The following is a 10,323-nucleotide window of genomic DNA, read 5'->3' on the forward strand; positions in this document are numbered from 1 at the left end:
GTCTGGCTTCCAAACTCTTTCCCACACCTTCATTGTATGGCTCATCAGCTTTATTCCTCTGTAGTTACCACAACTCTGCACATCTCCCATCTGCCTTGCTACCTTTCCACCTGGTCTCCTGGACACACAGTGTGTCTACCTTTCTCTTCTGCATCATGTCCACTAACTCTCTACCCTTTCCTGTCATCGTTCCAACATTCAAAGTCCCAACTCTCAGTCCAACACTAGTGACTTTCCTCTTCTCTCTCCCTACGAACCCGCCTTCCTCCTTTCCTTTTTCCACCAACAGTAGTCCAATTTCCACCGGCACCAAGTCGGTGAACAGCACCGATGGTGGTCGTTGTTAACCCGGGCCTCGACCGATCCGGTATGGATTTCCTCTGTATTTATCCGGGCTTGGGACCGGCACAATGAGACCCTGGCTTGGGCCCCCTTGTGGCTACATTATGTGTGTATGCACCATTAAGAAGAAAAAAACATAAATAAAAGTATAACAAAAATAGAAAATTGCAATGTTTCTGAGCAAATCCACCGAGCCCAGTGCAGTGCTGCATTCACATTGAAAGTGTTTCCCGTATCAAAGCTGTCCGTTGGCTCTTTCTTAGCATCCACTGCCTCTTTTACGGTGTGTCACATTCAATGGTCAACGTTTGTCAAAAAATGTGTTCATATACTGGATGCTTGCGTCATGCGAGAGACAAGCTAACGACAAGTTTTCAGCATCATCGCTACATGAAAACATTAACAGTAAATCTGGTCTGTTTATTTTGAAAGGCTCTACAAAAGCATTAGTAAGCACGTCGCATTGTCAGCAACAATATGATTCTCCTCCATGTTTGTTTTGAACGGCGCTTCTTCTTCTGTTGCTGTGAGTAGCAAATACTGATACAAAACGGTTATTGGTGGGAAAATACAGAAAATATGAGCTTATTTATTTTAAGCTACATATCGTCCAAACAAACTTCTTTACTTGTTGTCACAAGAGTATTGGAAGAGACCATAGACTGTCTATTAGAACTGGAAAAAATATCTCCTCATCCCTTCTGTTTAAAATAGAGAGCCCCCTCTTGTCCAAGAAATCCAAAACCCTGACTGACGCTTCGCCAAAAATGCAGTTTGTGAGAGACTTTAGAGAGGTATGTCTGAAAGGCCTGAATTTGAGCCACTCCAAAAGCTATGTGATCCTGTACACTAACAAGTTGGTTTTAAATGACTGAATGAAGGTCTTTAGGTCCACAAGCAGTTGGGATATCTAACCAACATATGGAAGAATTATGCAGGGATAGCAAGTCATTAAGGATAATCCAAAGAATTTGAGCCATCCTTCTGTCAGATTCCGGGAGAGCATAATAGGCAGTCATCAAATGGTGCCGTGTCATGTTTTGGCCAGTATGGGAATTGAACCCACAACCTTGGGGTTTTTAGCAGCACCCTCTGACCAGCTGAGCTAACTGGCCAGTGGAAAAGACTTGGGTATGTGCCACCGGTTGGACCAAAAACATGATAGACAGAGAAATGTTGGGAGAGAAGCTGTGCCGCAAGAATGTCAAATTCTTTCTGATCTGCAACTTAAAAAAAGAAAATGACATGTTTCTGCCCAGTTTCGAGCTGGGGACCTTTCGCGTGTTAGGCGAACGTGATAACCACTACACTACAGAAACCTTTGCAACAAAGCTATTCACTTACAAGACTTTGTGACATAGTTAAACCTAAAGATGGACAAAACAATGTGCAAAAAGCCGGAGACGGTCCAGCATCCTTTCCCATTAATCATCAGGTTCTAATGATTTCTCTTAGAAATATCCCTTGTAAACTTTAGCCTATAATTTAGCAATTAATTGGATATACAAGTTTATCTATTTTGGAATTTAGCAACAATAATCCTTTTTACATAGTTCTTGAAAAGCCTTTGTTAACCTTCAGCTAGTTGTCACAAGGTTTTTTGGTTGTTAAGCTTTTGGCAAAAATATATTTTTATGTATTGGCTTTGTTGTTAAATCTTCAGTCATTTCTCTTAGGGTTGAAACAGAAGAGAAATGTTTCTGCCCAGTTTCGAGCTGGGGACCTTTCGCGTGTGAGGCGAACGTGATAACCACTACACTACAGAAACACTGATGAGACATGCATCCCCAAAATTGGACTTTGTGAGAGACTTTAGAGAAAACAACATGTCTGAAAGGCCTGAATTTGAGCCACTCCAAAAGCTATGTGATCCTGTACACTAACAAGTTGGGTTGAACGACTGAATGAAGGTCTTCAGGTTCACAAGCAGTGGGGATCTCTAACCAACATTGGAAGAATTATGCAGAGATAGCAAGTCATTAAGAATCCAAAGAATTTGAGCCATCCTTCTGCCCGATTCAGGAGAGTGGATAATGGGCAGTCATCAAATAGAGACATATCATGTTTTGGCCAGTATGGGGATTGAACCCACGACCTTGGCGTTATTAGCACCATGCTCTGACCAGCTGAGCTAACTGGCCGTTGGAGAAGAGTTGGGTAGTTGTGCCACCGGTTGGAGCAAAAACATGATAGACAGAGAAATGTTGGGAGAGAAGCTGTGCCGCAAGAATGTCAAATTCTTTCTGATCTGCAACTTAAAAAAAGAAAATGACATGTTTCTGCCCAGTTTCGAGCTGGGGACCTTTCGCGTGTTAGGCGAACGTGATAACCACTACACTACAGAAACCTTTGCGACAAAACTATTCACTTACGAGACTTTGTGACATAGTTAGACAAAAAGATGGACAAAACAATGTGCAAAAAGCCGGAGACGGTCCAGCATCCTTTCCCATTCATCATCAGGTTCTAATGATTTCTCTTAGAAATATCCCTTTTAAACTTTAGCCTACAATTTAGCAATTAATTGGATATACAAGTTTATCTATTTTTGAATTTAGCGACAAAGATCCTTTTTACATAGTTTTTGAAAAGACTTTGTTGACCTTCAGCTAGTTGTCTCAAAGTTTTTTGGTTGTTAAGCTTTTGGCAAAAATATTTTTTTATGTATTGGCTTGGTTGTTAAATCTTCAGTCATTTCTCTTTGGGTTGAAACAGAAGAGAAATGTTTCTGCCCAGTTTCGAGCTGGGGACCTTTCGCGCGTGAGGCGAACGTGATAACCACTACACTACAGAAACACTGTTTAGACATGCATCCCCAAAATTGGACTTTGTGAGAGACTTTAGAGAAAACAACATGTCTGAAAGGCCTGAATTTGAGCCACTCCAAAAGCTATGTGATCCTGTACACTAACAAGTTGGGTTGAACGACTGAATGAAGGTCTTTAGGTTCACAAGCAGTGGGGATCTCTAACCAAAATCTGGAAGAATTATGCAGAGATAGCAAGTCATTAAGAATCCAAGAATTTGAGCCATCCTTCTGCCCGATTCAGGAGAGTGGATAATGGGCAGTCATCAAATGGTGCCATATCATGTTTTGGCCAGTATGGGGATTGAACCCATGTGTTACGTGCCCAGTGGCAACTTGGCCCGGAGTCTAGGGGATATAATGGATTAGATTTTCTAGATTTTCTCGGATTTCTATCCGAGGGGACAATAACATTAAAACTGGACAACCAACATAAAAGGAACACAGTTTATTTAAATAAACAGAAAACCTGTGTCCTGAAATGAAGCAAAGAAATTAGTGGTTAAGGTAAAAAGAACAAACCAAAACAGAGTTGGGACCCTGGCCAAAAGAAAAAGAAACCAGGGAGACTGCTGACCCAGCCATGACGACCGTCGGAGTCAGCAGCTCCCTGCTAAGGGCTGCCTAAACAAAACTACCTGAAGAACACAAATTAAACAAAGCCCGCAAATCAGAACTACCAAGGCCCAACCCCAAACTAACACAACAAAACCCAGCAATCTAAGATTGCTGAGGACAAAAGTAACCCAAACCAACACCACATAGACCACCACCCAGCCTGCTGCTCTGCTACAATAACAAGTTGGTTTGAACGACTGAACAGTCATCAAATGGTGCCATATCATGTTTTGGCCAGTATGGGGATTTAACACACAGCCTTGGTGTTATTAGCACCACACTCTGACCAGCTGAGCTAACTGGCCAGTGGAAAAGACCTGGGTAGTTGTGCCACCGGTTGGAGCAAATACATGATAGACAGAGAAATGTTGGGAGAGAAGCTGTGCTGCAAGAATGTCAAATTCTTTCTGATCTGCAACTTAAAAAAAGAAAATGACATGTTTCTGCCCAGTTTCGAGCTGGGGACCTCCCGCGCGGGAGCCGAAAATAGTTAAGCCTAACTCTCTTAACTTTTCCCATTCATTTTCTATGGTAGTTCTTAACACTACGGATGTAATATACTTTTTTACCGTTAGCTGGATTTAGGGGGGCGCTCTCTCCCCAATGCCGTAGAGGTAAGGATGTTTTGGCCAACAGGTTGCAGTGGAAGAAGAACCACCATTTTACGGCTAGGCTAGATCAGATCGCCATCGTTACGAATTCAAGTTTTAAACAGCAAGAATCATCTGATATTCGCCAGAGGTCAGCGTCTGACGTGAGTAAAAAAAATCAACTGGACAAAATTTATTGAAAGAGCTCATTTCCCGTCGTTGCTGGCTTGCAAAAGTCCTGCAACTCCCACGCGCGGACAGAAGTTGACCGGACCTCGGATAATAAGAGGTAAAACGTCTCAGTGTATGTTATTCATTCATTTATTTATTTATTTTTACTTTTTTTATTTTACCAAAGGTAAATAACTTTCTAGGGAAGATATTATGTAATAACATTGTTGATTTACAATAGGCCTGGTTTAATTCAGCCATCAACCACACAAAATGCATATTGTGTTTTTTTTTTCTTTTACATTTTTAATTTTACCAAAGATAAATAGCTTTATAGGGAATATGCTATGTAATAACATTGTTGAGTTACAATAGACCCGGTTTATTTCAGCCATCAATCATACAAAATTCATATTTGGTTACAGAGCTCCAAAATGAGGAAAAAAATATTTTTTCCTGGAAAGGTCGGCATCTGCTTCAGACGAGGCCCAACTGGGTTTCTGAGGCAGGACCCATCAGACGAAGCCATGGTGATCAAAGGTAACCCAGAGCTCCAGGACAAGTCAGCCCCCCTGAGAGAAGACAAAGTCAAGGAGAATGCCCTGTCTATAGTCTTCCTTAGAGGCGGAGACGCATCTGACAGGCAGGAGGTGCTGGGGGAGTACATTCTTCAATTTGGGAAATACAAGGGGAAGTCCTTTCGATGGCTGCTGGAGAATGATATTGGCTACACGATTTATTTAATTAATAAAGTTGAAGAAGAGGAGAGGGCTGGACAGTTTCATGCTGAGGGACCCAAGAAGGACAGTCTCCTTTCATTTCTGGACTATTCCAGAAACTTTAATGAAATCCAAGATTTGAAGAGCTATTTAGCTGAAAGATCCCTGGAACCACCTGCGACTAGTGAGGACAACCGGCTGGTTGGGTTTGGCGTCCACTCCAAAAAGTCCTGGAGAGATATCTGGGAGAGGAGAGAAGATGAGTACGCGGCATTTATCCTGAGGAAGCAGTGTGTTCCAGGCAGCAAAATGTTCCTGCTCCAGCAGTACCTGAAGAAGAAAGCTGGGACTCAGAGTTCTTCTGAGCCTCCGGTTCAAAAACCTTCAAATCCTCCAGGTATGTTAATGGTAATGTTAGTAAACACTGAACATGGAAGAAAGGACGTTTCCCATCTTTTCTGTGTCTTCTGTAGAGATGGAAGATGATGAGGAGCTGGAGAGCATGATGCTATCTATCTCTCCATCCAAACTCCTCCCTTTACAAGGTAAGACTAAATCACGCACACACTTACACATCAAGTGTTATTACTACTTCTGATTCAAAACTATTCTCTTACTTCTTTTACTAAAGGGCAGGGAGATGAGGTGAAAAAGATGACAGGACCCACGTCTGCACTGGCAATCCCAACCCAGCCAAGTAAGCGCACACATATTATGCATAATGACTTTATTATGTTTCTGCACATGGAGTTTAGTAGTTGAGTTACTGGAGTCTTGGCTGAATCTCTTCATGACCACACCTGAAAAATCAGCCTGGATTGGTTAACTAAAACTGATATTTGACCACATGCTAGTCTTGGATCAGTTTTTTCTTTACACAAAGTATTTTTAAATATTTTTGTCTGTTCAAATAGATACATGTTTGTCAGGGTTTGGTGTGTGGACACAATCGCAGGACAGGTATCAGCTCCAAATCAGTGTCTTTAATAACATAAGAATCCAAAAAACTAAGGAAGAGCTCAAAGCTGGAAAAAACGGGAACAAACTATTAAAGTCAAAGTCCAATAAGCCACACTAAACCTGAAATGGCAGACAACATTTGGTGCATCAAGTGACAAGACAAACCTGCAAGGAAGTGAGGGGAGAAACTCATATATATACAGGAAGGGGAGTGAAAGAGAACCAAAAGACACAGGTGTAACCCATCAGGGAGGAGTGGCAATCAGCTCAGGGGAAACACATGACAATGTTCATATGTTTACATTATTTTTGCGTTTCTTTCAGGTTCACTGATTTGTCTTCCTGCTGCTCCTCCTGCTCCTCCTCCTCCTCCTGCTGCTGCTGCTGCCGCTGCTGCCGCTGCTGCCGCTGCTGCTGCTGCTCATGGTACCTGATGATTCTGTTGTAAACCAGAATTATCTTTTCCTTTCTTCTGTTTTCTGGTTGGCCACGTTCAGGCTTGTTCTAATACAAGTGTTTTGTGTGATTGCTTTTGTGATGCTAAAATTCATTGTTCATCGTCAAGGGTAAGCACAGATGTATTTTTTGTGCATGAGTTTGGTATGAAAATTATCAAAAGAATGCAGTCTTAAAAAAAGCAGAATCACAACAAAGTACATGTCTTAACATGTCAGAATAAAGTTGGTACGCATGGATTATTACATCATAATGGTATCTTTCTTGAGCAAGCAAAAGAAACAAAAAGTCATTGTTAAAATATTGATTTTCATACCACACCTCCTCCTACTGAGCATGTTTTCTTAGTGTTTGCAGAGTTTATGCACAATTACTAACAAAGAACTAAATTACTCGAACGTTAGAGTAATGCATATTTCTGTTTCTTTGAATCCAGACCAGCCTGAGAAGTCCAGTTGTGCTCCTGCTGCACAAGCGAGTGTGTTGATGATCATTGATCAGCTTTTCTCTGTTGCAGTGACATGTCTGTTTCTGACCATTCATTTCTCTTTTTTCACAAGTTTCCTCAGCTTCAGTGAAGCCTCCTCCTCTTTCAGTGCCACCCGAGTTGCTCGCTTTGGATTTTCCCCAAAGAAGAACAGTGCCGTCGTCAAGCGGAGTGCAGAATAAAACCTACAGTCAGTGAAATAACTTTGATAAAAAAAAATGCTATGTACTAGGGGTGTAACGGATCACAGAAACTCTGTGATCTGTACGGATCAGGAGCCACGGTTCGGGCCACAAGCGCCCCCGTCCCCCCGCTGCCACTGTGTACCTGGCGCCGTGCATTATTAAATTCAATTGTCTGACCAAACCCAATGCAATTAGCGTCAAAATCATGTATTATACACCATCTTACTTTTAAGAAGCATCAAATTAGCTGTTTACCAGTTATCAGAAAGTCTGTTGATCTGAAGGTCCCGCTGCGTGTGGGAGGAGTCTCCGTCAAAACTCCTTGTGGAGGATGCAAATACCGAGAGATTTATTTATTTTGTAGAGATGAATAAAATCATTCGTGTCCGAGTTCAGGAAATCTCCCAGGGCTGTTCTATACTCGGCAAGAGGAGTCACGACCGGTCAGGGCAAGGCTAAATGGCAAGCTGATTTGGTCAAAAATTGCCAGAAAACCTAAGCATGACCTATGCATCACCTGCACATTTACTACGAATAATGATAATAATTATTTGAAATATTTAAACGATGCCACAGTTAGTTTCAATACTACAATTAATATAAAAATAATGAAAGTTTAATTCTGATTTTTTATTTTAATTAATATTTAATTTGGATATTGCAGTGATAGAGTATTCATCATTCTTCTCTCTTAGTTTTTGTAGATTTGTTTTCCAGACATGTAAATGTAATCAGAAACTACATGCTTTCTTTATGTTCAAAGTTTTTTTTTTACTTGTTACTAATCCAAAAGCTGATCTGAACCGTGACCCTAAAACCTTGACACGATTCGAATAGTGAGTCTTGTGATCTGTTACACCACAACTAAGTTGTGCATTCATTTGGACTTTTGGATTATGGTTATTTAACAAGAACTCGTGTTATTTTTGCAGCAGTCTTCCACAGAACCCCAGCTCTTTCTGCAGCTCCTCTTCCTGCTCAGATTCAGCCAACGTGTCCTGCTCCACCACTCCCTTGCTACGACCAAGATGTTAGCAGGTGGAACGGCTCTCCACAGCAGAGGATCTGGATGAAAGCAGAAATGGAAGCCTTGGGACTGTGGCCTGGTTCTCCACCTGTCAGACATGCCATGAACATGATCTCCTTGTGGCGTAACCCACCTCAGCCGGAACTGATTGACTCTATTTATGAGCTTCCGTCCCCTAAGTACTTTCACCTCCATCCTTTTTTCATTTGGAAACCAGACCATGCCATAATGGAAAGAGTGCAGAACAAGTATTCGCTCCCATGTTTGTATGGCTGTGCAAAACCTCTTGTGGTCTCCTCCGGAACAGGTCGGCCCCGTGTTATTCTTGGTACAAGTGGTCAGTTGTCATGGAGCAACCTGCTACTACCGTCTCCAGTCACCAGAGGGAGCGCTCACCAGAGTTCTGAGCTCACCACCTGCCATTACCTGGACTCATCAGCTCAGCTGTTCTCCATCACCTCATCACCTCCTCAGCATATAGTCTGGCTCCACACTCCACTCCCCGCGAAGCTTTGTTTGTGCCACCCTGCCTGCAACTCTGAGCGTTTACTCCTGACCTGATCTTCTGTCTTCGACCCTGCTACTCTGATTGCCTGCCGCCTGCCCCTGACCCTCGCCTGGACTCTGACTCCTCTTCTCGCTCGTCTCGGATGATCCCATGCCCGTGTATGACCTCTGCCTGTCTGACCCTGCTTATTCTGTGGACTGTTAATAAACCTGCTGCACGTGGAACCAGCTGTCTGCCTGTTTGTGACATCAGTACTACATACTTGCTTCCCGGCTTACCTGTAAAGTCTGCAAGAAACACTGGTTTGCAGACAAACCTTCGTGGATGGACATGCTGCCTCGTCGTTTCGAGAACATTTTCCCAGCCTTCCTCACCCACAAAAATGCCATATGCAAGACCGTGATGGATGAGCTACGGCGATCAGCGAAGTCTCCAGGTGATATGGCCAATCAGCTGAACGAAGCTCTCCACCTGAAATACGAGCGTGCACATGTTGCTTACCTGAGCAGAGTGAAGAATGTTCTGGATGGAGAGAGCGAACTACATGGCCAGCAGACGATCACAGGGGCAGTGAGAAAAACCACTACTCCCGATCCTTTCGGTGGGAACTCAGATGCAGATGGCTGGTGTGGAGTAGCGGTGACCTCACACTACTTGGTGGAGTGTCTCATTCAGGAGTACCACAGGGAGGAGGGCACACTCAATTTGCTCCTTCAAGGCACTTTTGGTGAGGTTTTGAGGGCTGACCACACCCGGAAGGTGGCACGGAAAGTGGTGCAGGCATCGGGCACAATGTCATCATATGCCATCATGAATGAGAACTGGATGATTTTGTCCTGGGTCATGCTTCAATCAGAAAGTGAGAAATCCCTGGAGCTGATGTATGACAGTCTGTCTCGGAGTTACATCTCGGCTGGCCTGCCAAAAGCCAAGTACCAGTGGGTTGACAGGTGAGAAACAACTTCATTTGTTTCCCTTCTAATTTGTTTGTTTCAACCAAAAAAAAAATGTGAAAAATATAAGTGAATATTTTATTTTTTTTTTTTTAAAACAATCACTTTACTTGCACAATAAACAATTCCCAATGTGCTTTTCCTGTGTGCATGGACAGAGACTGTTGCTCACCATTCAGGATTCCAAACTCCCAGCCTCAGGAGCATCTTGTCTGGGACTCCTGGAAGACAACAGAGGCTATAATGGATGAAGCAACAGCTGGAGATACTACCAACACCTGTGCATCTCAAAAAAATATAACAGTGAAATAAACATCAAGCTGGACTTATTTCACTGCATGCGGCGGTTCACCAGGGAGTGCATTTCAGAGCATCATCCTCTTTATAGCTCTTTTGCAAAATTCCTTTCGGCAGCTTTTTGTGTGGTGGACCAAACTGACCTCCAGAGGCTGAAAGAGGCCTACACCTTCTGTGGGATCCATCCAGCTAACCCCACAAAGC

General features: G+C 42.9%; 6 non-coding genes across 6 annotated transcripts; all 6 read right to left on the minus strand.

Annotated features, from left to right (window-relative positions):
* Positions 1–1,588: 1,588 nt before the first annotated feature.
* Positions 1,589–1,661, minus strand: trnav-aac. The gene has a single exon. It is a non-coding gene; the product is annotated as a tRNA-Val (tRNA).
* A 376-nt stretch (positions 1,662–2,037) lies between these two features.
* On the minus strand, positions 2,038–2,110 carry trnav-cac. Its single transcript has one exon. It is a non-coding gene; the product is annotated as a tRNA-Val (tRNA).
* A 299-nt stretch (positions 2,111–2,409) lies between these two features.
* Positions 2,410–2,483, minus strand: trnai-aau. Its single transcript has one exon. It is a non-coding gene; the product is annotated as a tRNA-Ile (tRNA).
* Positions 2,484–2,616: 133 nt separating this feature from the next.
* Positions 2,617–2,689, minus strand: trnav-aac. The gene has a single exon. It is a non-coding gene; the product is annotated as a tRNA-Val (tRNA).
* A 376-nt stretch (positions 2,690–3,065) lies between these two features.
* trnav-cac lies at positions 3,066–3,138 on the minus strand. The gene has a single exon. It is a non-coding gene; the product is annotated as a tRNA-Val (tRNA).
* Positions 3,139–3,997: 859 nt separating this feature from the next.
* trnai-aau lies at positions 3,998–4,071 on the minus strand. The gene has a single exon. It is a non-coding gene; the product is annotated as a tRNA-Ile (tRNA).
* Positions 4,072–10,323: the final 6,252 nt, after the last annotated feature.

This window comes from Oryzias melastigma, linkage group LG13 (genome assembly GCF_002922805.2).
Source record: "Oryzias melastigma strain HK-1 linkage group LG13, ASM292280v2, whole genome shotgun sequence".
In the NCBI taxonomy this organism is placed as follows: Eukaryota; Metazoa; Chordata; class Actinopteri; order Beloniformes; family Adrianichthyidae; genus Oryzias; species Oryzias melastigma.